The sequence below is a fragment of the Sus scrofa genome, chromosome 15, assembly GCF_054392235.1.
Source record: "Sus scrofa isolate SSC_HxYL_T2T_F1_AM1 chromosome 15, Sscrofa_HxYL_maternal_Yorkshire_Landrace_v2.0, whole genome shotgun sequence".
Classification (NCBI taxonomy): Eukaryota; Metazoa; Chordata; class Mammalia; order Artiodactyla; family Suidae; genus Sus; species Sus scrofa.
The window spans coordinates 60,160,100-60,187,787 of NC_139397.1; the positions used below are offsets into that span (position 1 = coordinate 60,160,100).

The 27,688-nt window shown below is 42.8% G+C and overlaps 1 long non-coding RNA gene across 2 annotated transcripts in view; it reads right to left on the bottom strand.

Moving 5' to 3' along the window:
* Positions 1-27,688, bottom strand: part of LOC146395868 (uncharacterized) — a 187,514-nt gene that overhangs the window by 36,483 nt on the left and 123,343 nt on the right. For both annotated transcript variants that reach the window (XR_014830449.1, XR_014830448.1), the window contains one exon: positions 18,161-18,337. This is a non-coding gene — a long non-coding RNA (uncharacterized LOC146395868). The remainder of the gene's footprint in view (positions 1-18,160; positions 18,338-27,688) is intronic.

Consider the following 27,688-nt stretch of genomic DNA (forward strand, 5'->3'; position numbering starts at 1 on the left):
TTTGCAGAACAGATGCTGACTCACAGACATTGAAAAACTTATGGTCTCCAGAGGGGACAGTTTGGAGGGGTGTTGGATGTGCTTGGGTTATGGGATGGAAATCCTGTGAAATTGGATCGTTCTGATTATTATACTACTACAGTTGTGATAAATTCATTTGAGTAATAAAAAAAAAGAAAAGAAAAAATAAATACATAAAAAAAAAAAGAATTCAAACTAAAGAACGATTTTCCTGAGAGCTTAACTCACCTGGATAAGGAATCTGTGACAAAGGCTGGACAGGAGCAGCGGAATGGGCACTCACACAGGATTATCTGAAAGCCACAGTGGTGGAGCAGGGGAGGGAAGACAGATGCCTCTAGGGTCACCAGTAGTCATGGGTGGCTGGGCCAGGCGTGCAGCTCAAGCAGCAGGAGTGAGCTGGCCTCATGGGAACACCAGGGGATGTGAGATTGCCAAGCAGCAGAGGGACCAACCTGGTTATTTGCAAAAGGCCCATGTCTTTCATCACTAGGCTTTTCCTTTTCTTCAGAGAAGCTGGACAAAGGGTATTGCTTCTTTTAGAGGCTAAATTTTGAAGCAGGTGATCTTTTTTTTTTTTTTTTTTCTTTTTGGGGCCGCACCTGTGGCATATGGAGGTTCCCAGGCTAGTGGTTGAATCAGAGCTACAGCTGCCGGCCTAGCCACAGCCACAGCAACGCCAGATCTGAGCCACATCTGTGACCTATACCACTTCTCATGGCAACAATAATCCTTAACCCACTGAGGGCCAGGAATCAAACCCACATCCTCATGGATACTAATTGGGCTCATTGCCACTGAGCTACAATGGGAACTTCCTGAACAGGTGATCTTGATCAAAACTAAATATCCTTCTGCTCCCTGACTGCTGTACCTCTTCATCCATCCAAATAAACAAAAGCAAAAGCAAAGCATGGTAATAGCGTTCAAGTACATGAGAGGTCTGATCTAGACTCTCCTCCAAGAAAAAAGACCTTTTCAACACCTACCCTTTCTGTCACCCAGATCACTGACGCCTGAATGCTACCTTCATAAGATAAGACGCCATTTGTCCTCCATGTTTGCATCATTGGGTTATGTAATTTCTTTGGGAAGATGATATGATGTTCCTAATTCTATGAGTTTGAACAAACAGCCCAAGGGGAGAAACAGTGTCTTGTTCAAGGCAGGTAAGTGTACTTCTTTTCTCAAGCACCTTGAATACAGACTGCCTTCTGTGTAAGAATTGCCAATAAGCAGCAAGACACACAGGGAAGAATCAAGTGAACAGAAGCCCCTGAACATGGAGTACTTAACTCTGCTCTCGATTAGCCTGAATGCAGTGTCACAACCCATGGCTCAGGCAGCCCTCTCCCCAGACAGATAATGGACAGGTTTAACATAGTAAAGGAGTCCCCAGAGAACAAACAGTGCCCACAGTTTGCAAGAGAGGAAAGAGGACAGAGGGCGTGATTTCATTCCAGTAGCTCATTGCTCATCAGCCAAGCTGTGTAGCTGGCACGAGACCCTGCTCACATCAGGCCTGGGTGAGCAACAGGCAGTTTCTAGGAACTCCAGAGTACAGTTATTGTCTTAATTTGTCCCCAATGCCAATGCGAACATGGGGCCTCTCCTTTCCAAACTCTTAAATAGACCGATAGTCAGGCTCAGGAAGTTAGCCAAAGTGGTCATAGGAATAAGCAATGAATGCTGGCGTCCACGGAGCCATTCAATTCCATCACCAAAGACCCTGCCTTTGACGGGGGCTCAGGAGAGAGCATGGTTTTTATCCACGTTTCAACATCGTGTCTCCCATGATGATGGGGTTGCCCAATGTTGATGTCCTAGTGGAGTTGCCCTGCTCTCTTAAAAATGTTTTATTCCTCATTCTAGAGAAGAAGGAGACTCTGGTTATAGGAACAAGAACTGTATCAAATAGGAGAAGATAGCGGGGATGCCCCAACGAACTGAAGAGTAGCATCTACTGTATCAATACTGGCTATAGATCTTTTATTCATTACTTTATTTTTAAAAATTGTGTGTATGTATGGAGTTCCCATCGTAGCTCAGTGGTTAACGAATCTGACTAAGAACCATGAAGTTGCAGGTTCAATCCCTGGCCTCGATCAGTGGGTTAAGGATCTGGCAATGCTGTGAGCTGTAGTGCAGGTCACAGACGTGGCTTGGATCTGGTGTTGCTGTGGCTGTGGCATAGGCCGGTGGCTACAGCTCCTCTTGGACCCCAAGCCTGGGAATTTATATATGCCTTGGGTACAGCTCTAAACAGACAAAAAGACAAAAAAAAAAAAAAAAAAAAGAACTAAAAGTTAAGTAATTTGCCAAAGTATTCACAATTGATTGCTGCTGGAGCCAAAACTTGAATTCAAGTCTGCTAAGTGACCACACCCCACACTTGCCAGGAAAAATATACATGTGAACATTGCATAATAAATGAACTTGGAGTTCCTGCCGTGGCGAAGTGGAAATGAATCAGACTAGGAACTACGAGGTTGTGGGTTCAATCCCTGGCCTCACTCAATGGGTTGAGGATCCAGCGTTGCTGTGAGCTGTGGCATAGGTTACAGATGTGACTTGGATCCCACGTTACTGTGGCTCTGGTGTGGGCTGGTGGCTACAGCTCCAATTAGACCCCTAGCCTGGGAATCTCCATATGCCACAGGGATGGCCCTAGAAAATGCAAAAAAAAAAAAAAAAAAAGAAAGAAAGAAAAAAAGAAAAAATTGGGAGTTCCCATCGTGGCACAGTGGTTAACAAATCCGACTAGGAACCATGAGGTTGAGGGTTCGACCCTGCCCTTGCTCAGTGGGTTAACGATCCGGCGTTGCCGTGAGCTGTGGTGTAGGTTGCAGACGCGGCTCGGATCCCGCGTTGCTGTGGCTCTGGCGTAGGCCAGTGGCTACAGCTCCGATTAGACCCCTAGCCTGGGAACCTCCATATGCCGAGGGAGCAGCCCAAGAAATGCAAAAAGACCAAAAAAAAAAAAATTGTGTGTATGTATGCACATTTCCATGTATGTGTGCATGTATGGGCACGTTTGTGCACGTGCATGTGTGTGCGTGAGTCACAGCAGGAAAAACTGACGTCTTTTTGCCCTGTTTACTGGTTTATTTGAGACCACAAGACTTTAAGGAGATGGATAAGTGGCAAAAGCTGTATTAAAGGAATGCTTAAGACACAGTGGTTTTACATTCAGGCTGAAGACAGATTTAGGCTTTACTGAACTCTGGTCCCACACAGTTTCAGATAGTGGAGATGGAGAAGGGGGCTTGGAAAGGCTGAAGGAGATGTTTTAAAAAAGAGACTGACCCATTTGGGAGTATTTTTGATTTTTCTACTTTTTGGTGAAAAAAGGAATTTGTACTCTGTGCAGTGGATGGACTTGTTTGGTACTTGGGATTTTCCTCTCATAACAGTCAACATCAGTTTTGTAAATTTGCTAAAGTGATTCACTTTTAGCAGCAGACTTTGAATTGCAGTCCTGCCAATGTTGGACACTGAGGACACCCAACTGAGCATGTGCATCTAAGCTGCAGACCAAGCCTCTGCCCAGAATTTAAGGATTCCAATGGACGACCTATTTGCACAGTACTGCATGTTGATTATCACTGCCTTTACTCCAAATTTTTTTTTTTTTTTTTTTGCTTCCAGTTGGGATGGGGAAGGCTGTTGTGTGTGTTTTGGGGGGAGGGGTTAAAAATAATTATCCCTAAAAAAAAAAGTGAGAGATTGAGATCAGCCACAGAGAAGGATGAAATCCTGCCATTTGCAGCAGTGTGGATGGACTAGAGGGCATTATGTGCAATGAAATTTTTGAAGACAAATAATGTAGGATCTCACTTAGAGAAAAAAAAGTTCATAGATACAAAGGACAGACTGATGGTTGCCAGAGGCAGAGGTGGGGGAATTGAATGAAGTTTGTTAAAGGTACAAACTTCAGTTAGAAACATAGATGTAAAGTACAGCATGGCAACAACAGTTAATAATAGTGCATATTTAAAAATTCTCATTTCAGGAAAAAAATTATACCTATATATGGTGATGGATGTTAACAAGACATTGTGGTGATCATTTCACAATATAAATATTGAGTCATTTTTTTTTATTATTATTATTATTTGCTTTTTAGGGCTGCACTTGTGGCACATGGAAGTTCCCAGGCTGGTGGTTGAATGCAAGCTACAGCCACTGGCCTACGCCACGGCAACGCAGGATCCGAGCCACATCTGTGACCTATACCACAGCTCATGGCAACACCAGATCCTTAACCCACTGAGCAAGGCCAGGTATTGAACCCGCATCCTCATGGATCCTAGTCAGGTTCATCAACTGCTGAGTCTTGAAGGGAACTCCTGAATCATTATATTGTGCACCTAAAATTAATGTAACATTATATTCCAATTTTGACTTTAATTAAAAAATTATTGGAGTTCCCACTGTGGCTTGGCAGAAATGAATCTGACTAGTATCCATGAGGACGCAGGTTTGATCCCCAGCCTTGCTCAGTAGGTTAAGGATCCAGCGTTGCCATAAGATATAGTGTAGGTTGCAGATGTGGTCAGATCTAACATTGCTGTGGCTGTGGTATAGGCCGGCAGCTGCAGCTCTGATTCAACCCCTAGCCTGGGAATCTCCATGTGCTGTGGGTGCTGCCCAAAAAAAAAAAAAAAAAAAAAAGACCAAAAAAAAATATTTTTAGCAAATTCTTAAAAAGGGGAGAGAGACTGAGGGGAGCATAGCTATCATAGGGAAAAGGAATGTGGGAGAAGAGAGTATGAAGAAAAAGGGTTTGTTTTGTTTTGTTGTTTTTTCGCTTTTTATGACTATGCCTACAGCATATGGAAGTTCCCAGGCCAGGGATCGAATCAGAGCTGCATCTGTGACCTAAGCCACAGCCACCGTAACACCAGATTCTTAACCCACCAAGCAAGGCCAGAGATCGAACCTGCATCCTCACAGAGACAACGTTGGGTCCTTAACCTGCTGAGCCACAATGGGAACTTCAAGAAGGTTTTTAAGGGGCTTTAGTGATTTATGGTGTAACTCCCTCTTCTGTATCCCCAAGAAACTGCCATTAAAAATCCATATTTTTTACACTATAACAAAAATACAAACAAGAAAACAGGGCCTACCTCTGACCTGGAGAATCAGGAAAGACTAAAGAAGTAGCATTCAAATTTGATCTTAAAGAATGGGTGGGAATTTTCTAGAGAGGGAAAGATGGAGTAGGGTAGTGAGTCTCAAATGCAAGCCCAGGACAGATGCTGGTGATTAACTTTTCATTGATCTACGGAAAATGAGAAAAATGAGGGCAAGGCAGTAAGTTTTCCAAGTTAGATTTATTTAAATTTATTTAAATAAAAGATTTATTAAAGATTAAATAAGACCAAATAAAGATTTAATAAATATTTATTAAAGTTAGAGTTATTCAATTTAAAGAGTCTTTGGTTTGAGATGAGGTTTTTTTCTCCCTACTTTGGGAGTGTTGTAATTTTTCTCTTTTTTATAAAATCAAGGTGATAATAAATGATGTCATTATAATTTCTAGCCTCTCTTACTCGACCTAATAAAAACAACACCCATTTAAAAAAAAAAAAAAAAAAAGAGTTCCCATCACGATTTAATGGTTAACAAACCTGACTAGTATCCATGAGGACATGGGTTCGATCCTTGGCCTTGTTCAATGGGTTAAGGATCCAGCGTTGCTGTGAGCTGTGGTGTAGGTGGAAGATGTGGCTCAGATCTGGCATTGCTGTGGCTGTGGCATAGGCCAGCAGCTGCAGCTCCGATTGGACCCCTAGCCTGGGAACCATAGGGCGGGTGTGGCCCTAAAAAGAAAGAAAGACAAAAAACAAAACAAAAAACACCCATGACCCACATTAAAAAAAAAAAAAAAAAAAAAAAGTACTGGTTTTTGAAATTCCAAGACCAGAGAAGAGTAGTCCAGGGTGATTGTGCAGAGGCCATCCTGCTGGGACAGTCTGGGTTCACTGCATGTGGAAAACAAGGAGGAGCCCAGTGTGTGTGTGTGTGTGTGTGTGTGTGTGTGTGGTGGGGGGATTGGGATGGAGCAGTGGTTTAGGGTTAGAGACACTGGAGAGCTGTCTGCAGAGGACACCCCAAGAGCTAGAATGAAAATCGGGGCGGGGCAGGATTGGGGGGGCAATGCAACAGAGCTGCTTCTACAATGAGACAATGCAAATTCTACATACACATGGAATACAAAGTAGATGTGATCGATGCCTAACCTTCAAGTATTACGGTCACTTCCTTACTTTTAAAGCACACAAAAAAATAAAATCATAATCAGAGAATTATAGAATCATAGATGCTGGCAGTCATTTTAGCGCTTATTTCCTCCAATTGCTTTATTTACGGATGAAGCAAATTGAAGAGCAGGGAGGTTTAATGACCGCCCTAGGTCATAGCAGAGTCTAGATTTAAATTCAGGTCATTGGACTTCATGCTCAGTGCCCCTGGCACCATATCACAATAAAGCACATTGTAACAGGAATGGCAAGTAGAGTCCCTCTTTTATGCCAGCTCTAATGAGTTTGTAGTGGCTGCCTAGATGGATGTGTTGAGAAGGAGATTTCAAATTAGAGCTTTAATAGGATAATCTCACCAGAGACCTCTTCTGGGGTCCATTACTTCCTCGCTTAGAGATGAACACAAAAATGACAAGCACGTTAAAAATAAGACTTTTAGGAGTTCTGGTCATGGCTCAGTGGTTAATGAACCCAACTAGTGTTCATGAGGACTCGACTGATCCCTGGCCTTGCTCAGTGAGTTAAGAAGCTGGCATTGCTGTGAACTGTGGTGTAGGTCACAGATGCGGCTCAGATCCTACATTGCTGTGGCTGTGGCATAGGCCGGCGGCTACAGCTCCGATTGGACCCCTAGCCTGTGAACCTCCGTATGCTACAGGTGCAGCCATAAAAATACCAAAAAAAAAAAAAAAAAAAAAAGAAAGAAAGACTTCAGATTTGGTTTATTTATAACTTTTACTGGATTAACTTTAGCTGGATTACTTTTGTTTTTCCCCCACAGAAGATGGTTCCTTGAGTTAGATTTCCTCTTTCTTCATTTGCAAAGTGAGGACCTTGGGCCGCTAATTGTGGAGGCTCCTTTTAGCATCCAGAAATCTCTGCTCAGGAGATGAATGACTGAGGTGTTTTGTGATGAGATGAATGACTGAGCTGTCTTGTGGGACCACTGGGAAGGCTGAGGACGTTTCCAGTGCACCCTAGGTGACTATGTGAAGGTAAGCAAGCATACACACCCTTATTCCTCATAGCGATGAGAGGCTGAGGGAATATGGGAATAAAGCTAAAGATTATGGGGACAAAACTTTTTTAAAAAATTGTTTTTAGGAGTTCCCGTAGTTGCTCAGTGGTTAATGAATCCGACTAGGAACCACGAGGTTGCAGGTTCGATCCCTGGCCTTGCTCAGTGGGTTAAGGATCTGGCGTTGCCATGAGCTGTGGTGTAGGTTGCAGACGTGGCTCAGATCCCGAGTTGCTGTGGCTCTGGCGTAGGCCGGCGGCTACAGGTCCGATTAGACTCCTTAGCCTGTGAACCTCCGTATGCTCGGGAGCAGCCCTAGCAAAGACAAAAAAAAAAAAAAAAAAAAAAAAAAAAAAATTGTTTTTATTATGGTAAAATATATATAACATAAAAGTTAGCATTTTAACCATTTTTAAGGGTATAATTCAGCACAATGACGCTCAGTCATTACTACTATTCATGTCCAGAACTGCTTCATCATCCCATGCTGAGATTCTGTACCCATTAAACACTAACTCCTCTGCCCCTCCTCCTCTCAGCCCTGGGTAGGTAACTTCTAGTCTACTTTGTGTATGTGAATTTGCCTATCCTAAATATCTCATTTAAGTGGAGTCATATCATATTTTTCCTTTTGTGTCTAGCTTATTTCACTCAGGATGTTTCAAGGTTCATCCATGTTGTAGCCTGTATCCTTTTTCAGGCCTGAATACTATTGTGCTGTAGGTCTATGTCACGTTTTGTTTATCTTACTTCATTTGGCTAGTGTGAATAATGCCACTGTCAACCCTGGTATGGAATAATGCTTTTTGCACCCAGTTCATGCCTGAATCCTTAGAGTTATGAAGTCATTGGAAATTATCTATTACGGATCCAAGGGCTCAGAAACACCAGCCCCACACTGGTGGGAGCCTAAACAGGAGACACCAACACCATGAGATCTAAAACTCAGATTCATCACTTGGTGCAATCATGGTAAAATGAATGCACTATTTTTCACAATCTTTATTCAGTTTATTTGCAGCAGATAGGAGAGGTATAATTTTAAAGTGATAATGACTAACTTTAATAGATATCAAGTACTTGTCAAACTAAGTGCTTGAGTCATCTAGTGTTTTATAACAAACTGTCCTAAATTTACCGTCACATTTTTTTGTTATCCCCACAAATTCTTTTTTGTTGTTGTTGTTACTTTTTAGGACGGCACTCTTAGTATATGGAAGTTGCCTGGCTAGGGGTCAAATCGGAGCTGCAGCTGCTGGCCTACACCACAATGTGGGATCCAAGCCGCATCTTCAACCTACGCCACAGCTCATGGGAACTCGGGATCCTTAATCCACTGAGTGAGGCCAGGGATTGAACCCGAATCCTCATGGATCTTAGTTGGGCTCGTTAACCGCTGAGCCACAAAGGGAACTCCCTGCTCACAAATTCTTTGGGTCTAGAATTTAGAGTATGGCAGGGACCCCTGTCTCTGCTCCACAGTGATGAGGGCCCCAGCTCAGCAAACTCAAACAGTTGGGAGCCACTTGAACAGCTGGGCACTAGAACATCTGAAGATGTCTTTTCTCATATGTCTGATGCCTCACCTGGAATGCCTCAAAGGCTGGACCTTTGCTAGTGCATCTACACTCGACCTCTTCATGTGTACTGGGCTTCCTCACAGCATGGTGGAATCAGGGTAATTAGGCTTTTTACATGGCAGCTCAAGGCTCTAAAATGAGTATTCCAGTCAACAAGGCAGAAACAGCATGACGTTTTATGACCTAGCCTTGGTAGTCACATAGTATTACTTTCACTGAATTCCACTGGCCAAAGGCGTCACAAGTCTGCTCATTTTCAAGGAAGGGGACACAAATCCCATCTTTTTTTGGAAAAGTGTCAAAGAAATTGCGGCCATGATTTAAAACTCCTGCATAGTGAATATTGCCCCCTTCAAAGTGGAGATCAACTGAATATTGTCTCCCTCAGAGTGGTCCCATTGGGATACCACGTAACTGTCCCAATGCTGCCATGCTTGCCTATAACTTTCTAGAATGCCTTCTTGGAAACCCAGCTAGACTCTACTGACTATATTTTTGACTTACTGGTGCTGGTGAATCTTTAAAGGTGGATTTGATTTTGGGGGAAATCCAGTGACGGAGAGGGAGGGTTAACTGAACATTCATCAAACATTTAGTGAACTACCAGTATGTACTCCTGGGCACTAGGGAGAGACATATCACAGTTCATGTTTTTAATAAAAACTAACAAACTTGAAGTGTGACTCCCAAATCTAATCATATTGTCTTGCGTGTCTAGCAAATTCCTATGAAGTTACTTTCCAAAGAGCAACACTTAGACTTCCTGTTGTGGCGCAACAGAAGCAAATCCAACAAATTCATGAAGATGAAGGTTCGATCCCTAGCCTCACTCAGGGGGTTAAGGATCCGGCATTGCTGTGAGCTGTGGTGCAGGCTGCAGATGAGGCTCAGATCCCTAGATGCTGTGGCTGTGGTATAGGCTGGCAGCTGTAGCTCTGATTCGACCCCAAGCCTGGGAACTTCCAAATGCCATGTGTGAAGCCCTAAAAAGACAAAACAAAAACAAACAAACAAAAAAGCAACACTTAAGCACCACTTATATTTTGGGCGATAGTTGCAACCCCACTCCAACCCACATCTTTGAAGGAAAGCCATTACATAGGTAGGTGAATTCTGGTATGTTAAAAGATTACCTCCTATGATTTTCTAAGTCATGATTTTCAGAAAGGTAGTAAGCTAAGTAATTTTCAGAAAGGTAGTAAGCTAAGTAATTTTCAGAAAGGTAGTAAGCTAACAAGAACCATGATTCCATGAGCCTTTTTTATTCTGGATTCATCCAAACGGTGGAGCTGTGTACAGGAAAAGAGGAACACAGGTTTTTTTCAGGCAGATCACACTAGATCAGTTTTGGTCCCCCAGTGACTGTCAAAAAGGCTTCCTGAACACAGACTTGGGGCTTTCATGTTCAGATATAAATGTTGACAGGGAAGGCTAAGCACTGACATTGGCCCTGGTGTCTGTTCTTCCTGTCTATCTGGAGTTGTCCTAGAGGGCTGGTAGGTTGCCAAGGCAACCAGCAGTCCTCTGTGAAAGGCTCCCAGCCTTTCCCATGAATATACAACTTGGATCTGCAGCTTATCATCTGACTTTTTACATAAGCACACGATAAAGTGATTGTCATCTCCGTGCTTTTCAAGAGAGCCCAAGCTTTCTCACATTTTGTATCTGATTTGCCCAAAGACCCACGTCTATGAAAGGACAATTTAATTTGGGTATCTCTTCAACTACACCAACTAGGTCCCTTATCTCTTTCCTTCTTTTAAATGCCATAGAGTGGTCCAAATAGTGTTGGGTATGAAGTCCTAAATGAAATGCAGTCACAGAAAACAAACAACTTGAAGAGTCAGGGCATGTGTTTTTCTAAGATGGTGATCTGGCCAGCACGTTAGCCTGAGCCCTTGACCAGTCAGTACGCTTCTAGGTAAAGGTTTATCATTGTGCTAAGAGCACTGGGCTAAGAACAAGGTCCTGGCCTTCCCATACAGCAGACATTCTCACCTGAAGCTCAGACACATCATTAACAAGATGGGAATCATCACAGACCTCGCAAGGTTGCTTTAAAGGCTTTTGTAATATCTGATGCATTTTCCAGATATTTTACAAAACCTTTAAGAATGCTCAGTTTAAGGACAGTGTTAACCAAATTTTCCAAGTAAAAAACAAAAGAAAAACTCTTGAAATTATTTTTACAACTCACACCAAGGACAAGATGGTTGTGATTCTCACAGATCTTGAACAACATACCAACATACCATCCTCTGAATATCAGAATCAGAAACTAACATGCAGAGACTGATTCAGAGAAACTAAGTATTTGATGTTTACTTATTATGTGGGGCAACCAGAAACTGGCTCTGACTTTGCAATAAGATTTTGCAATAAGTAAACCAGGTTACATGTACCTTTAGACACTGGACACAGAGCCCAAAAGAAGGCATATGTGCAAAACAGACTGCTTACACAATTTTGAATCAGGCGAATCTATAACATGGTCTAGGAAAAAAAACACTCTGCACAATAAGACTAATTACATCAGCCTACTTGAATCCACTTACAGAAATACAAATACTTCCTAAAAGTCAAAAGAGTCATTGCTGTCCCTTGCATATTGAAGGTGCTCTGAAGCTCAAGAGAGCCTTAATATTGCCAGGCTAGCATATAGCTTGAGGCCGTTGACTCTTCTACTTTCCCCAAGGCCAAGCTCACAGCTTCCCCTTCTCTATCTCCACCCCACCCCCACCCCGGTACCTTGACCCCAACCTCACTCTCAGCTGCTGGATTTGCTTCCTAGTTCACTGAGAATATTGAGGTGGTGTGAAAAGAACAGCCACCACACAGCTAACTCCCTCTAGCATCTGAATTCATAGACTCTGTTACTGAGCATGCTCTCATCTAGAACCAGCTTCTAGCTTCACTGATTTTTTTTTTTTTTCTGGTACACTTTCTATTTTGATTTCTGCTCTAATCTGTTATGTTTCTTCTTCCTACTTAGTTTGGGTTTATTTGCTCTTGTTTGTCTCCAGAGATTTTTGTCAGAGACATATTTGGTATGATTTCAAACCTTTTAAATGTATTGAGACTTGTTTTAGGCCCAGCATGAGGTTTACTTAGTAAATATTCCATATACACTTGAAAAGAATATGGTTTCTGCTATTATTGGGTATTCTGCAAGTATCAATTAAGACAAGTCATTTCGGTCTTCTATCTCCTTACTGATTTTATATCTACTTGTTGCAAAGTCATCAAGTGAGGAGTGTTGACATTTCTGACTATAATTGAAGATTTGTTTATTTATACTTTCAGTTCTATCAGTTTTTGCTTCATGTATTTTGAAACTGTTATTAGATATCTACACATTTAGTACGATTTGTTATCTTCCTGATAAACTGACATATTTATATTATGAGATATTCTTTTTTATCCCTGGCAATACTCTTTATCCTGAAGTCTATTTTGTGTGATATTAATATAGCCACTTTAGCTTTTCTATGATTAGCATTTTCTTGACATGTACTTTTTTCATCCTTTTGCTTTTAACATATATACACCTGTATATTTAAAATGTATTTCTTGGATTTCCATTGTGGTGCAGCAGAAACGAATCTGACAAGGAATCATGAGGTTGTGGGTTCGATTCCTGGCCTCGCTCAGCAGGTTAAGGATCCAGCATTGCCGTCAGCTGTGGTGCTGTGGTGTAGGTTGCAGACATGGCTCGGATCTAGCATTGCTGTGGCTGTGGTGTAGGCCGGCAGCTGTAGCTCTAATTAGACCCCTAGCCTGGGAACCTCCATATACTTCGAGTGTGGCCCTAAAGAGCAATAAATAAATAATTAAAATGTATTTCTTAAGGGTAGCATGTAGCTGGATACTTTTTTATCTGCCTTTTAATTGGAACACTAAGGCCATTTACATTTAATGTAATTATCAATATGTTTGAGATTAAATCTATCACCTTGATATTTTTTTTTTCTGTTTGTTCCATCTGTTCTTTGTTTTCCTCCCTCTGCATTAATTTAGTGTATTTTACTATTTTACCTCCTTTACTGGCAATTACTTATACCTATTTGGGTTTTTCTTTTTCAGTGGTTACTCTAGAGTTTATAATGATATTATACCACCTCATTTATAATGTAAGACTCTAGCAATTATTTTCTTCCATTTTCCCTTTTCTGTCCTTTGGATTGTTATTATCAAATAATTATTTTATTTCTGAAAAATCTAATGATACATTATTTTTTGTGTCCTAAGCAATTACTCTTTAATAAACACTTACAACCAGAGACAAGTCTATTAGAATTCCTTACATGTTTACCATTTCTGGCACTCTTTTTTTCCTTTCCATAGGTCCAGATTTCCATCTGGTATCATTTTCCTTTGGCCTAAAGGACATCTTTTAATATTTATTGCAGTACAAGTTTTCTGTCAACAAATTCATCCAGCTTTTGCTTGTCTGAATGAGTTTTACTTTTGCTTTATTTTTGAGTGATAATTTCTTCAAATGCAGAATTCAAGGTTGACAAGCTTTTTCTTTTAGCATCTTAAAAACATTCTGTTGTCTTCTGACTCACATTGTTTCTAACAAGAAATCTGTTCAGTTCTTATGTATGTCCTCTGTATGCAACTTGTCTTTTTCTCTGGCAGTTTTCATACTTTTCTTTTTTGTCATGTGTTTTCAGTATTTAATATTGATGTGCCTTGGTCTGATTTTCTTATTTATCCAGCTTAGGGTTAGTTGAGCTCCTTAGATCTGTATTAAATTTTAAAATATTTCAGCCACTGTTTCTTCAAATATTTCCACACATCCTTTTTTCTGGGACGCTAGTTACAAATATGTGAAGATGTTTGATACTGTCACGCAGCTCACTGAGACCTTGTTCATTTTTTTCCTGAGCATATATCAATTTTTTCCTTGGTGTCCTGATTTAGATAGTTTCTGCTGCTATGTCTTCAAATTAACCACTTTTTAAAAATACAGTCTAATCTGCTATTAAGCCCATCCAGTAAAATTTTCATTAAAATCTTACATATTTTTACTTGTAGAAGTTATTCTTTTTATGTACTTATTTATTTAGTCTTTTTAGGGCCGCACCTGCAGCATATGGAGGTTCCCAGGCTAGGGGTCTAATCGGAGCTGGAGCCGCCGGCCTACGCCACAGCTCACGGCAACACTGGATCCTTAACCCACTGAGTAAGGCCAGGGATCGAACCCGCAGCCTCATGGTTTCTAGTCAGATTCATCTCCACTGCACCACAATAGGAACTCCTAGAAGTTATTCTTTTTAAAAAATATCTTCTATTTCTCCCATCACATTATTTTTTTTTAAATTCTTGATCTGTTATCATAGCTATTTTAATGTTCTTATTTGCTAACTTCATCCTTTCTGTCATTTTTGAGTCCTGGTTATACTGATTTATTTTTCTCCTGGTTATGGGTCACATTTTCCTACTTCTTCACATGTCTAGTATTTTGATTGGCTATTTTTTTTGAGTCTAGATTTTATTGTCTTTTTAAAAATAGCATTGAAGTTTATTTTGATAGGCACTTAGTTACCTGCTTGATCCTTATGCTTCGTGCATTCACATTTGTTAGGACAAGTCTAGAGTAGTCTTTACTTCAAGCTAGTGAGTAACTGAGACTTGATAGATAATCCTTATTGCTAAGGCATGACCCTTCTGAGGGTCTGAATTTAATCAACAAGGGCCTTCTACTCTAATTGGTCTAGAGCAGTATCCTCCTCTGCTGTATTCCATCCTGTGTGTTATCCCAGATGCCTTGGTCTCTTCAAACTCCATATCCTCAACTCAGCAAGCGTGCCTTGCTCTGCTTGAGTTCTCCTGCCTTGTCCTGCACGCTGGAGTGCCACCAGGCAGAAAGTCCAGGTGACTGTAGAGTTCACTCGTTTACTTCCTTTCTCTCAGTCACATGTCCTTTCCTAATTTTCTAATTCTCTATAGAAAGTCCAGAATCAGTGACTCCTTCATGGCCAAAAGTTGAAGCCCTCTAAAGCAACACTTTTGTGTACCAGATCCCGTCTTTTTCAACTACTGAAGGACAGCTTTTGGACAATTCTTCCTGTCTCTCCCACATTATCAAATTTTTGTTCTCTACTGGATCATTTCCACCCCACAAACATGCAGTAACTTCTCCCGTAAAAAATGACGACAACTCATTGTACAACTACAAATGTAATAAATTCATTGAGTAATAATAAAAAAAAAATGATGACAACAAGGACTTCTTTTAACCCTACTTCCCCTGCCAGCTGTAACCCCATTAGGTTGCTCTCCTTTGCAGTGAAACCCCTTGAAATAGCTTTCTACAATTGCTGCAGCCAACTGTCTTCTCTTCCATCTCAGGCCCATTTCAGTCCTGCTTTCACCCCCTCCATAGAAAGTGCTCTCATCAGAGTCAGCTATACCACCATGTTGCCCCATCCAATGATCAACATTCCTATTCCCCCTCTTACGCTGGATCCTAGATCTATTGAGTAGTATGTGGCCCAGTAGGTCACTCCCTCCTCCTGGGTCTATTTTTTACATTTGCTTCCAGGACACTGTACTCTCTTGGTTTCTTTTTCCTGCCTCACTCATCACTCCTTTTTAATCTCCTTTGCAGTTTCCTCCTCCTTTCCCCAACTTCTCAACACTGGACTGCCCAAGGGTCTTGGCCCATCTTTTTTCTCTGTATTCTCCTTCCCTTGATGATCTCATCTAATCCATGGCTTTAAATACCATGCATTTTTCCTATGCTGACAACATATACGTTTACATTGCCGGCTCAGACCTCTCCCCTAAATGCCAAGCTTGGATATGTCCACTTGGATGGTGAAGAGAAATTTCAACCACCCTGTATTCTCCATCCTCTTGGTGGCAATTCCATATTCCAATTGCCAAAATCATTCTCGACCCCTTTATGCTCACACACATCACGCAATCATTAGGAAATCATGCTGGCTCTGCCTTTAAAATACACCAGGAATCTAAACACCTCTTACTCTCTATTACCACTCTAGTTCATGCTACCATCTTCTTCCTCCTGCAGTACTGCTACATCCTCCTAGGAGGTATCTTTGCATCCATCCTTTTGTCTACTATCAACGCAGTTTACATTTATTTTCAACACAAGTTGCATCATGTCACTTCTCTGTTCAAAATTCTCCAGTGGTTCCTCATTTCACACAGAGGAGAAGTTAGTCTTAATAACTGCCTGTATATAAGACACTAAGATCAGTTCCCATTACCTCCCTGACTTCATCCCCTGCCATGAACATCTTCCTCATACACTTCTTTCCCATCACACTGGTCTCCAAGCTATTCCTAGAACATGCCCCTCTTTGCTACAATGTCACTTCTATGAGGCAGGGACTTCTGTGTGTTTTGTTCTCTGTTGTAGCCCAAACCCACACAACAGAGTTTGGCATAGTAGTAGACTGCTCAATAAGTACTTGTTAAATGGATGCAGGAACTAACAAACACATAATTGTCAGGCGTTACCTGTAAATAGTGAAGGAGAGCAAATTTTCTCATCTCTTTGACTCCAGAGCAGGAGCGGGCATCTACAGCCTTCAGGCCCAAATCAAGCCTGCCACCTTCTTTTGCAAGCAAAAGTTTACTGTAACCATGGCCAAGCCAATTTGTTTGCCTACTGCCTGTGGCTGCTTCCCCACACGCTATACCAGCAGGGTTGACTAGTTGCTACAGAAAATGTATGGTCCACAAAGCCTTGATTCTATCCTATCCTGGTTCTTTACAGGAAAGGTCTGCCATCTTCTGATCTAGAGGGGGTGTGCTGAAAGGGAGAATTCAGCTACCCTTGTAGTTCATGTACAAATCCAGCCACCAAACCCAAAGAATAAAACACACTCATACTTGGGTAATCGAGCCAGTCCATCAGTACTGTACATAGACACCGCAACCTCAGTTTGGGGGAATGGCCCAGAAAGCCTCCTATCCCATGCACAGGTGCTATTCTGTTTGTCGAAGCGGCAGAACCCAGCCCTGTCTGTCCGCACATGTCACCGATCGGAAGATGAGGGAAGTTAAGTCTACTTCTTTTTACATCTACGTCCATTAATGTCTCAGGAGTTGAGAAATTTCCCTTGCCTATTTTTAATCATGTTACCACAGAAGGGTCATTTGTATCATAGTCTTTGATTAAATGACGTATTTCAGTTCCTGAAAATAGAGTCGGCTCTCATCCATCTTGCAGCCAGGGCTGCTCGGAACCCTGCCCAACACAGTGGCTGAGCTGGGGGCTCAGTGGCGCTGCTCCAGGATGCTAACACCCATGACTGGGAGAGGAGGGTGGGCTGCAGGACCTTCTCTGAAACCAGGGGCCCTGGTTAGAGCGCTTCTCTGGGACGTTGTCATGGCCTCAGGGTGACTCAGGGCTGGGACTGCTATGGGCCTGTCCCAGCCTCCCTGGGAACTCCAGGGACTTGGAAGGATCCTGGGCAAGGAGGCAGCTGAGAGCCGGACAGAGTCTAGATTTATACCCTTGGTAATGGTTAGAATCACACCAACCTCCTGAGTGCCCACAACCCTGGACCCACCAAATATAGAGCTTTGCTGCCTTTGCTTTGGTTACTGGGGAAAACTATTCCTACTTCTCCACTTTCCAAGTAGAACTCTCCCTCTGGTTACGCCTCCCATGGGCTGGGGGCCTTTCTTAAGGAGAAAGAAATAAAAATCTGTAACATGAAGAAGAGAAGGTTGGAGAGGATCAACCAGTCAAAAGGTCCCCAAAAGACAGTTTCCACCATCGCTTTGTAAAACAAAACTCACTAGACTTCAATGCAAGGCGAGGACCTTCATTTAGTGGTAAATTCCACCTGATAGCCACTGGAAATGCCAGATTAAGAACTGCTTTGAGGAATACTGGAATTGTTTGCATACCAGGGAAGAAAGACAAGCCTTGAATGAGAATCAACCACTGCTGTGATGGATTCCTGCGGTCAGGCCCCTCTGGGTGGTGACTGAATCCTTATTCTTTGGAGAATGTTAAAACCAGGATGGTTCTGCAAGGACTTTGGTTTAATCTTATCCAAATCCAGACAGCTGGGTTGCAGAAACCTCTAAACTTCTCAGATGCTATGTTTCGGGGACTGATTAAAGGAAAAAGGAAAGTCAAGGAGAAAGAAGAGGCAGAGGCCCGCAGTGAATCTCTGTTCCTGGCCACCCAGAACCCTACCCCGAGCATGAGTCTCCCCAGGAGACAACTCAAGACCCGGCTTCTGGGGGTGGCTATTGCCATTGTTATTAATAGTGTTACTTACCAGGAGACTGCTTTTCTTCCAACAGCAATGCTGGGAGCCAGAGAGGCTTTAGCAGACCATTTCAAAGGCACCTTGACGAGATGTTTGCCAGATGGCTATCACTTTTCCTCCGCTTGGATGAAAGGAGATGAAGGGGGTGGAAAAACTCAGTGGATGACTCTTTCTCGGATGCATTACCTGTAAGTCAAGAAGGAAAGAATCCTGGAGGCTCTGATCTGACTACTTTTCAGGCTTCGCCGGAAATAACAAGAATTCAAAATAATCAACTGATATACAGGAAAGTTATTTTGTTGTGCACTTGGACTTACGTGTTAAGTAATAGTTAACAACCTTTACAGGTTAAGTCACCAAGCACTGCAAGGGAAGAAAGAAGACGTGACCTACAAGGAAATACTTCTAATTTTTTTTTTTTTAGGGCTGTACCTGAGGCATATGGAGGTTCCCAGGCCAGGGGTCAAATTGGAGCTGTAGCCTCCGGCCTATGACAGAGCCACGGCAACGCTAGATCCGAGCCACGTCTACGACCTACACCATAGCTCACAGCAACGCCGGATCCTTAACCCACTGAGCAAGGCCAGGGATCAAACCCTCAACCTCATGGTTCCTAGTTGGATTCATTTCCACTGCACCATGATGGCAACTCCTAATTTTTTTTTTTTTTTTCTTTTGGCATATGAAGGTTCCCAGGCTAGGGATCGAATCAGAGCTACAGCTGCTGGCCTATGCCACAGCCTCAGCAACGCCAGAGCGAGGCCAGGGATAGAACCCCCATTCTCATGGATGCTAGTCGGATTCATTTTCACTGCACCACAACAGGAACTCTCAGAAGACTTATAATTTTAAATAAGGTGTGGAAATGCCAGTTGCCTTTGATCTCGGAAAAAAATACCCATACACAAAGTCATAGAGAATTTGGGCAGGAAACTAGAGTCCTGACGTGTTTACTTGAATGTACCCCAATGCCTTCAACACCAAAAGGGGGGACTGCTACAGACTCTGCTGCCTGTGGGGGGCAACTCCTTGCTCCTGGGAAGGTCGCTGGCCCTCAGGGGCCCCCACAGTGTTCAACATGAGCATTTTTTAAGGGACGCTGGCCTCTCCTAAAGATATCTCTTCAAGAGTTCCCTTGTGGCACCCAGTGGGTTAAGAATCTGGTGTTGTCACTGCAGCAGCTCAGGTCACTGCTGTGGCACAGGCTTGATCCCTGGCCCTGGAACTTTTGCTTCCACTTGCTGTGGGTGCAGGAAAAAAAAAAAAAAAAAAAACTTGGGTAAATAAAGATCTCTTTCCCTGCAGCACTGCCCTGCTTATGTGCCCCCATAGCTATATCTCATCTAGCCCAGGTGCCAGAACTTTCTCTGGGGAAACCCAGCCCCTCCCCTAAAGCCCTGGGAGTCCCAGTGTCATTGAATCTGGCAATCTCAGCTGCCCGGGGGCTGTGGCCACCTACTGTTGTGCTTCTGCTGATTTCCAGGGGCCTGGGCTCTGTGAAAGGAGAGGGAGGTGGGTGGGGCCTGTGGAGAGTTTATTTCCCAACCAGTCTCTCCACCAACAACCAGTGCTGCTGGTTGCCTCTGAAGCTGACCTCATTACCATAAGCACTGCTTTTCCTCCAGGTCGCATTTTTCAGTCTCACAGGAGGAATACAGTCCTCTAACCAATGTGACTTGTACCTACTGTGCCCATTTTCATTTCAAAACACACTCCTCTGCTTCCTTTCTTCTGTCAGAACCCACCCCAAGTCACGTGTCCCCTGCAGTGAGGTGAGAGTGGGGGCCTGTGGTTTGCACACCACATAGGACTTTCTGTTTGAGTTTAGTGTCTCCCAACTATGCCCGGGTTTGGCCTGCGTCCTGTGCTGACCTCCAGGATGCACAGTGGCCTGACTTCCATCGGCCTGATTTCCAATAGCCATCTTGGGTCTGGCCCCTCTCTGATCTGTCCTGAGGTTTCTCCCCTAGGGGCTGTCACCTCCACTGGTCTCCTCAAGAACAAGCATTCGGACAGTGCAATGCCCATAGGTTAGTGAGGGCAAGGAGAGGCCGGCAGCCTTGATCTAGAAAAGACAGAAGGCTCTCCCACATAGAAGGCTCTCCCACCTCCTCATCTACATGGAGTGTGGCTCTCCCCTCCCAAACTCAAAAGAAGGGGCTGGAAGCTTGGTACCTTTGAGCTGGAAGAAAACTTGAACTAACAATGATTGAGGAAACTAAAGCTCACAGCTCAGGTCAAGGACCTGATCTTGGCTTCTTGATCTTTTTTGGGGGGGCGGGGGGAGCTGCACCTGCAGCACGTGGGAGTTCCTGGGCCAGGGATCACACCTGAGCAACAGCAGTGACAGTGCCAGATCCTTTAACCACTAGGCCACCAGAGAGCTCCCACTCTCACTGGCCTCTTGACTCTTAATCTATACTCTTTCCACTGCGGTAAACTGTCTCACACCTTCATTTCTAGAAAATTAATCTCTTCATTCTATACTCCTCAGGGTCACAGAGGGAGAAAACCCTTCCAGTGGGCACTGAGGAACAGGAGGGGGTGGGTGGGAGGTGGGGCAGGTTTCTTCCTGCTGGGTGCTAACCCTGCCATCTCTGAGCCTGGCCCCAAACCGCAAAGCTACCGGCCTGACCTGTAGGGCTGGGAGCCTCTCTCGGGTCTTGGCCATTGTCCCAACAGGAAGAGGGGTTCATAGCTGGTGTGATAACTTCAGGATTAAAAGTCCCTTCTTAGTGAGCTCCTGTGTCTGTTACCGAGAGAATGACCTGCATGCCCTTGGGTATCCACCATTTTTTAGTTCCTTTCTCCTTGTCTGTCCTGTGACCCAAGACCTCACATTAACCTGGCTGTGTGTTTCCTGGACTCCTGATGGCTCAGCAGAGGGCACCTTTCACTCGCTGACCCCTTTGATCTTCCATATAGCTCTGGCCTCACTCTGGACACTCATGCTGGAACTGCCCACATCTGGGTCTTTCTCCAGGCCGGCTCTGCACTTGTGCCTCCATCTCCCAGCTCTTCCTGCCCTGCCAGGTCCTAACCCCTGGTTGATCTCTACCAGCTAGACCTTACAAAGAAAAAGCAAGCTTGCTGTATTTTGGCTATGATTATATCACTGTACAATACCACGGAGCCAGTGTGTACAAAATGACATGTGAAATGCAAACATTCCAAGCAAATACACTAGGAGGTGTTTGAGTGTTTCACAGAAACTGTAATATTGAAAAGTTAGATTTGGAAGGGACCTTAACCATCCTTTGGCCCAGCATTTCCTAAAGTGAGTTTTAGGAAAAATCAAGAGGAATATATGTTCATATACTGTTCAGTGAAAGAGTTCTGTCCTCAAGTGAATTTGGAAGATACTATAAATGACAGCCCTCTCATGGAGATTAAAAATATATGTTGGAGTTCCCTTGTGGCACAGCAGGTTAAGGAACCGGCGTTGTCACTGCAGAGGCTCAGGTCATGACTGTGGCGTTGGTTGAATCCTTGGCCTGGGAATTTCCATATGTTGCAGGCACAGCCAAAAAAATTTTTTTTAATAAAATAAAATAAAAATTAAAATATAAATATATGTTAGCAAATTAAAGACTCTGAAAATTCCTCCCTCCATGAAACATCTTGAATTTTAAATCAATGTTTCCAAAGTTAATTTTGTGTGTGTGTGTGTGTGTGTGTGTGTGTCTTTTTAGGGCTGCACCTAGGGCATATGGAGGTTCCCAGGCTAGGGGTCGAATCAGAGCTATAGCCGCTGGCCTGTGCTATGGCAACAGCAACTCGGGATCTGAGCCTCATCTGCAACCTACACCACAGCTCACGGCAACGCCAGATCCTTAACCCACTGAGCGAGGCTAGAGATGGAACTTGAGTCCTCATGGATGCTAGTTAGATTCGTTTCCACTGAGCCACGATGGGAACACCCCAAGTTAATTTCAATATAGAACTTCTTTTCTTTCAAGCATCTTATTTCCATAGATGGAATGTTCTGTGGACTACATGCCAGGAGATGTGGCTGAAATAAGTCCAAACCTTCTTCTTGCAGAGGAGGAGATGCAGACTTAATGAGGTTTCAGAGGTGTGCTCAGGGTCACACCGTAGGACCAGGTAGAACTGTTTCCAGTACAGGACTTCCAAAGTCCCATTCCAGTGCTCTTTCCTCTAAACCCTGTTGACTCCTTTTTAACAAATGGGTTCCTCTGGGAATTCCTCAAACTATCAAGCATTCTCAGTGCTTTTTAAATTAAATTCAAAGAACACAGATATAGTCACACAATACTTCTGGAGTACATATTTTTCCAAAGTGAGAAGAAAACTTGTTTTTTAAAGTTAAGGGAACTAATAAAGACTAGATTAACCATTTTCATTCCACATAAGGACTGGTTAATAACACTGGTTATCAATCTCTTAAAACAGCAGCTATCCTCATAATCTTCATTTTTCAGGTTCCTAGGCTGGGGTTGGGCCCAGACATTTTTGTGATCGCTTTAGACTCACTGATAAATAATACAAATACATGAAATAGGGAAATCAAAGTTACGTTTCTTCGAACTGATTTTTTTCTTTTTTTAAATTCAAAATCTATCCTGGCAAATGCAAATGAAAGCAGTGAGATACTGCTTTCACATCTATTAGATTGGCTAACAACAACGACAACAAAAAATACCAAGTGCTGGCAGGGATGAGGAGCAACTACTTAGAATCCTTGTTCACTGCTGATGGGAACGCGAATGGTGCAGGCTCTTTGGAAAACAGATTGGCAGTTTCTTATAAGTATAAACATTCACTTACTATATGACTTTGCCACTCCTAGGTGTTATTACACAAGAGAAATGAAAACTTATGTTCACATACAAATCCACAAGTATTTATAGAAGCTTTATTCATAAGTGCCAAACATTGAAAACAATCCAAACATCCACCAACAGGTGAATGCATAAACAAAGTCTCACAAATACCTACCCTGCAACACACCCCAGTAATAAAAAGGAATGAACTGTTGCTACACACAACTCCTCCAGAGCTTTGTGCTGAGGGGGAAAAAACTACTCTCCAAAGGCCACATACCGTATGATTCAATTTATATTATATAACATTCCTCAAATGACAAAATTGTAGAGATGGAGAACAGATTAGCGTTTGCTTCGGGTGAGGAAAGGGGGGGGCGGGCGGAGTAGCAGTGATTGCAAAGGAGTTGCACTAGGGAGGTCTCTGTGGTAATGGGATAGTTCCCTTTATTGGTTGAGGTGGTGGTAACAGGAATCTGTGCATGTGATAAGACGGCCAACACAGCATCAACGTCAGTTTCCTGCTTCTGCTCTTGTACTACAATTACCTAAGATGTAACCATTGGAGGAAATTGTCTGAGGGTACAGGGTTGCACTATCTTTGCAACTTCCTGTGACTCTATTTCAAAATGAAAAGTTTACACACACACATACACACACGTATATATACACATGCATCCATGAACACACACATATGACACACGCAATAACATGGATAAACCTCAAGTACATTATGCTAAGCGAAGGAAGGTAGGCACAAAAGGCTGCATGTGTTCAGCATGATTTCATTTGCACAACATTTAAGGATGGAGCGTATATTAGCGGTTTCCGGGGATTAGAGGGGAGGCAGCAAGAGGGACCCTGCAACCCTGTACCCTCAGCCAATTTCTTCCAATGGTTACATTGTAGGTAACTGTAGTACAATATCAGAAGCAGGAAACTGACGGTGATGCAATGTTTATCATCTTATCATATGCACAGATTCCTGTTACCACAGGTTCATCTTTACATTTAATCCTTTCAATGTTTTGGACTTTAGCAACACAAATGAGAAGCTTTGATGGCTTTGGTTTTATTGACCAGCCAGCTCAAATTACAACTGGGTGGTTACCAAAGCTTGAATGATTATACCATGAAATTAAAGTCTGAATAGATTATGGGAAAGCTAACCTGAAACCAAATTAGGGGTTTGGGAAAAAAAAGAGAAAAGAAAGAAAAAGAAAAATCTTAGGAATTGATTTTATTATTTGAACTCATTCCCTGTTTTCTTGCAAACGTCCTCAGTTGGCTCTCCCAGAGGCTCAGGTGTACAAGCCGTATTTAGCAGTTGATGCTCTGGGCTCCTTGGCAGATCTGGAATGCCAAATGTTTGCTCTCCACCACAACCCACTCTGTGAGTCTCTTTTAGCAGATTTATTTACTCATTCCTTAACTTCTGATAAAAGCAACCTCACCTGAGTTTATCAACAATGGGCTAAGACTAGAGTATCTGCAAGCAAGCTGAATCAATGGGGACAGGTAACTCACAGGTTAACAACTCTGAATTTCAAGTCACCTCTCGTGCTCAATATTTTCTTCATGTTATTTTTGGCTTGGTTCCACATCAGAAAGTTTAAATGCTGAAGTTATAAATATACAGGTTTTGTTTTGTTTTGTTTTTGTCTTTTTGCCATTTCTTGGATTGCTCCTGCAGCATATGGAGGTTCCCAGGCTAGGGGTCTAATTGGAGCTGTAGCTGCCAGCCTACGCCACAGCCACGGCAACGCAGGATCCGAGCTGCGTCTGCAACATACACCGAAGCTCAGGGCAACACCAGATCCTTAACCCACTGAACCAGGCCAGGGATGGAACCTGAATTGTCATGAATCCTAGTCGGGTTCATTACTGCTGAGCCACAGCAGGAACTTCCAAAATCAGCTAATCTTTGGATGTCCAATTATCTTTTCCTAGTTCTCAAGATTTCTTTCTCACCATCATGACATATAATAAACATTCAAAACTGAACTCCCAGGTTTTAGCTGGTAACCTGGGATTTACTGAATCATCAATAAAAGTGGGATTGCATACCTGGCTTGTGCCTTCTCCCACATCTGGGAAAGTACTGCTTCCCACCCTCTCTGTGTCTATCACAGCACCAGGGCTGCACCTCTCTTCACATTTAAAATTGGAACTTTCTGGGATTTCCCCGGTGGCCTAGAGGTTAAGAATCCAGCATTTTGCCACTGTGGCTCCAGTTCGATCCCTGGCCCAGGAACTTCCACATGCCATGGGCATGGCCAAAACCAAATAAAATTGGAACTTTCTGGCTCTGAACTCAAAGGGCCTCAAAGGATATTGGTTGGAATCCCGCTATAAAATATTATCACTTACTAGTTTACTAGTTCAGAGAGGTATGCCATATGGGCCTTTGGCTATTTGTTTACAAAGTAATACAGGCATGAATTTTAAAGAGTCAATCAGTTCTACAATGTTTGTTTTGATAAACAGTAATTCCTCCACTACCTCTTCTCCAGGAGAACAACCTTCAAGTGTCTGAGTCAATGCTTTTGGTATTAACCTTATATCTATCTCTAAATACAATGCTCAACTCTTGCTTTTGAAGGGTAGCAGGATAAGACAGCCCAAAGTAGGTTGCTTTGGCATATTCGCTCTTTCGAACTGTAGACACCTGAAAAACAGCAATGCTGGTAGAGGCTTTCTCTGAACTCCCCTTATCTGCCTAAAGACAGATGGTCCAAAAGGGACCCATTGTCACAGATGCCTCCTGGAGGTTTGATCAACTAGGGAATGTGGATTCTTGCCACTGGAGAGAAGACTAGACATGACCCCAGACCCAGACACACGTTGTCACAAACTATCACACCTCTTGCTTACTCTTCTAAGAGCCCTTCATCTTTCTAAAGATTATTTCCTCTCCCCTAAGAGGCCTCCACTCCCCTCCCCTTTCCCTATGGAGATAGCAGTTTGGCGTGAATTCAAAGGCACCTTGGGGAGCTTCTCGGTTTCTCTGGCCATTTTCTAAGCATGCAGGAGGCATACGTGTCAATGCACTTCTGCTTGTTTTCTCCAACCCTACATTTTCCTTGCTTGTCCACTTTCAGGCATCCTCTATTGGCTTACCCCTTTGCAAGCTGGGTAGGCTCTGGTTCTCTCCTCCCGGGAACACCCTGAAACACACATCCCCTTCTCATCCCCTTGTCCTTCCAACATGGTTATAGCACTTCTGTGAGATCTTTATTCGGTGTTTATTTCTTTATGACCACATAAATGCTACCCTGAACTGTCCTGTAGTAAGTTATAATGACTTTCCCTAAAGTGAGGAATGCTTTATTTCCCTGGATAACAATCTTATGATGATGACAGCAATCAGTGCTTATCATGAATTCAAACACAAAGTCTCGTTCGATTACACAAACATCCATCCTCTCAGGACATTCAGAGCATCATATAGTCCATCGATTTCACCTTTTAAAAGAAATATCTCCCAGACTCTCTCACAGGCTCCAGTCTGGATTCTCTGTTCCCAGCAACTGGGGCAGAGCCACTATCGGGGGTGGGGTGGGAGTGGGGATGGGGTGGGGGTTCCTTCATCGTCTTCCTGGGACTCCCTTCACTTTGCTCTTGTGTTGGATCCCTCTTCCTGATCCTGTGTCTTCTTTCTTGGTTTACTCCCTTGTTTTGGCAAAACATCTCTTTTAGTATCTTCCTCATGAAAGCACGTGGGAAATATAAGTTTTGAAACATTGCCTTTCAAAAGCATCCTTATTCAGTCCTCGTACATAATTGATGGTGTGCCCGTGCACAGAATTCTAAGGTAGGAGCCATTTTTCTTCAGAGTTTTGAAGGCATTGTTTATTGTCTTCTAGCCTCACTACTTTGAAAACCAGTGACATTTTAATCTGATCTCTGTATCCTTTAATCATCTAAAATATTCTCTTTATCTCAGGAGATCTAAGGTCTCACAATGACACATCTTGGTGTGTCTGTTTTGCTCCCTGTCAGCCTGGAAATGTACCATTCTCATCTGTTTTGGATTATTTTGTCAATGACTTCTTCCCTCTATTCTCTCTTTCTGAATCCCTTATTATTTAGATAATTAGACATCCTGGACTGGTCTTCCATTTTTTGGCTTTTTCTCTGTCACATCACTTTTGAGGTTTTTCCCTATTTTTTGGAAGAAGTCTTCAATTTAATCTTCCAGTTTATTGTTTTAAAAAAAAGTCTATTATCATGCTTCTTTAAAGCACTTTTTCCTTCAAAAGTTCCAGTTTTCTACCACTCAGCTACTGTTTCAAGGTTGAAATATCTTTTTTTTATATCCCTGAAGATACTATTGATGAGTTTTTTGGTTTGTTTTTTGTTTTTTTTTAGGGCCACACATTCAGCATATGGAAGTTCCCAGGCTAGGGGTCAAGTCAGAGCTACAGCTACCAGCCTACACCGCAGCCACAGCAACGTAGGATCCGAGCTGCATCTGTGACCTTCGCCACAGCTCATGGCAATGCCGGATCTTTAACCCTCTGAGCGAGACCAGGGATGGAACCCTTGTCCTCATGGATACTAGTCAGATTCAGATTCATTTCCAGTGAGCCATGATGGGAAATCCCATGATGAGTACTCCCATGACAAGTTGTGTGTGTATCTGTGTTTTTAACACTTCTTTTCTTTGAACATCTCTGTTGTTTTCATGTTTTGTTTTGTTTTCTTTTCTTTTTGGGGCCACATCTGTGGCATATGGAATTTCCCAGGCTAG